This window comes from Octopus bimaculoides, chromosome 4, assembly GCF_001194135.2.
Source record: "Octopus bimaculoides isolate UCB-OBI-ISO-001 chromosome 4, ASM119413v2, whole genome shotgun sequence".
NCBI classification, from domain to species: domain Eukaryota; kingdom Metazoa; phylum Mollusca; class Cephalopoda; order Octopoda; family Octopodidae; genus Octopus; species Octopus bimaculoides.
Window position 1 is genome coordinate 99,993,516 of NC_068984.1, and position 3,181 is coordinate 99,996,696.

Genomic DNA, 3,181 nt, shown 5'->3' on the forward strand with positions numbered 1-3,181 from the left:
AAAAAAAAAAAAAAAAAAAACGAAGACATTTTATAGATCCCTTATTTTCAATAGTATTTATCTTCTGAAATATTATCAATTTGTATAACCTAATAAGGACAATTATCTAAGTAACAGAATTCCTTAATTAACATGCATCATTTAATACAGCTAATTACATGAGTAATGCAAGAATAGTATGATTGTTTGTTTAAAGTATCTAATTTCTGATTAGATCATGGATTGTTATGCCTTTCAGTCTTATACATTAGGTTTAAGTAGTAGCCTGAGTTGGGATTGGCTATTTTACAGAGCTCCCAACCCATAGAACAATTGAACAATACTAAGAATCTGGTAATGTTCAGGACGTGGTGTGTACTTTTCAAACAAATTCATGCCAATATGCTACAGTTGCCAATTATTTTCCATGTTAATGCCATCACTGGTTAACATCTTTGGGTCATTGTGTTAGTGTCAAGTCTTCTTGTATAAATTACTATGCATAAGTGGACAGAGCTTGGTCAAATGGTTAAGAAGTTTGCTTTACAGTCACAAGGTTTTGGGTTCAAATACCACATGATATTGCGAGTAAGTATCTTTTTCTATTACTTCAGTTCTACTCAAGCCTTGTGAATGAAATCAGATGGTAACTGTGTGGAAGCCTGTCAGATGGATTGAATCTATAATCTTCTTCTCTTGCTTCAATTCTGCAACCTCATTCACATCAATGTGATGTTGCCAGTCTTAGTCTTTCCTATTATTGTAGCTACATGAAGTGCTCTGATGAACTTTCTCTCTTGTCTGTGAGCCCCCTAGGACTAGCGGACCCAATGCTAATCAGTTAATGCTGGACCATGTATGTAAAGGTCTCAGTATATTTGCCTTGCCTGGGCCCTTTATTACTGTTTTGATCTGTGTTTCTCAAGCATGTTTTGCCTATAGGCCCTTTTGATTCTTATTTTACTCTATTGAGCCCTCTTACCCAGTTAGTATTTTTTTATTATAGCTACATGAAGTGCTCTGATGAACTTTCTCTCTTAGTTCCAGATCCTTTTGTGCCACCTCACTTCACTTGAAACTCACAGCATTTTCATCCAAATGCTGTTGGGCATTTCATCCAAATAGTGTAGTTGTCTTTCTACATTTGTAAAACTTGCTCTGATCCACAGCTCACTTCATGTACTCACAACGCTTCATCAACAAAGAGGAAGTGGAAGCTTTAGTGAAAGAGTCTTCACCTTGAAGGACAAGAACAGATATCAGTGTAGGATCAAACAACTGGCAGTAAGATGGCTTAAGACAGTGCCACACGATGGCCTCCACTTTGAATGCTAAGCTGCGTTTGTGGTAACTTGATGAATAAAGCAAACATTTTGCCAAATATTGCAAAACTTTTGACTCAACACAATATGTCATACTGTAGGAAGGGGATGCTAAAAGTGTGTGTGCAATAGAGTGAGAAAGAGATTCAAATGGATACTATGAATGCTTTCGTCACACATGCACGCACAACAATGAACTGTGAGTATATGTGTGCAAGTGAGTGAGAGGTATGGGTATACGTGCACATATCATTAGTGTTTGCAAATAAGTGAGTGCTTGTGTATGGGTAGATACAGAAAATTCTTTTGTAACTATTATATTAATAACCATATTCCTAACTTATTTTGTAAAAGATGTATGATAGTATATCCTTAAGGTTGACTAAACCCCACCTTCAAATTTGAAGCTTTATGTCTATGTTTGAAACAAGTATTTTCAAGACATGAATGGCAAAAACAAAAGAGCACCATAAAATATATTATGGCATTTAATAACATCTCTTTGTGTTCATTAGAGTTATTCTCTGGGGCTTCTAAATTATGCAGCAAATCTAGATTGTGGGATCATCACAGTCCAGTTTTAAAAAATTGAAGTGACATGATGCTGGTGAGTTATGAGTGTAGTGATAATTATGTTGCAAGTGAGAAGTGTTAACTGCCGTGTCAACTGTTAACATGGAAACCGTGTGAGGCAATTGTTGTTGCTAGGCCTAACTCATCATAAAGCAGATACCATCATGAGTGATATCTAGGCTACAATGGATAAGGCGAGTTGCTAGATTTGGTTTAAAAAACATGATGAGCAATGGCTTGAAGAATATTGAGTGAAACCTAGTAACCAGTTGAGATCCAGCAAGCAGGGCCTCATCTCAATCACGATGTTGTTGAGAGGAAGGCCCTGAAACTGTATACATTTTCTCCTGATGGCCCTATAAGTTTTCTACTATCTGACATGCAAAACTTTCAACTGGTAACATTTGCATCTGCAAGTTGTTTGTAAAAAATCGTAGAAGACATTGCATGTCAGAGGTGTCAATGTTAATGTTGAATCAGAGAGGAGATTGCAAATGAGAGGCATCCACTGGTTGTATGAACCATTAGCACTGAGTATCAGTGTAGTGAGAATATATAACTCCCAATGAATATTGGTGACAATACAGAGAAATAGAGGGAAAGAATGCCAGATGAAATTCTACATACTTATTTTAAAAGACAAAAAATACTTGGAACGACCTCATTAAATTTATGTCTAGCATATTCTATATTGATAAAAATTAATTGGGTGAGACACAAATTTCTGTTAATTAAGAGCAAACAAATATGTGTTCATGCATGTATATATATATATATATATATATATATCAGTCTGTCTTTCTGTCTCTCTCTCTCTATATATATATATATATATATACACACACACACACACACATATACATACACACACACATATATATATATATATATTTATATATATGCAGTCATCTGTATGTTGGTTACATTTCAGAATAGTAATGTATATGCATATATGTTTTCATGTGTGCCTAAACATATATGCATATACATTGCATGCGCACACACATATAGACATACAAGCATACACATACATGAATGAGTGCATGCACACGCACACACTGAATGTTTTTATCATATGTTCTTCTTTAATCATGAAACTAGACATTATCAGTAGATTACCCATTGTGTGTGTGTATCTGTAATTCTGTGTACATGTGTGTATGGTTATGTGCATCATCATCATCATCATCATCATCATCGTTTAACGTCCGCTTTCCATGCTGGCATGGGTTGGACGAATGTATGTGTATATATATTTATATACATACATACATGTATGTATATATATATATATATATATATATATA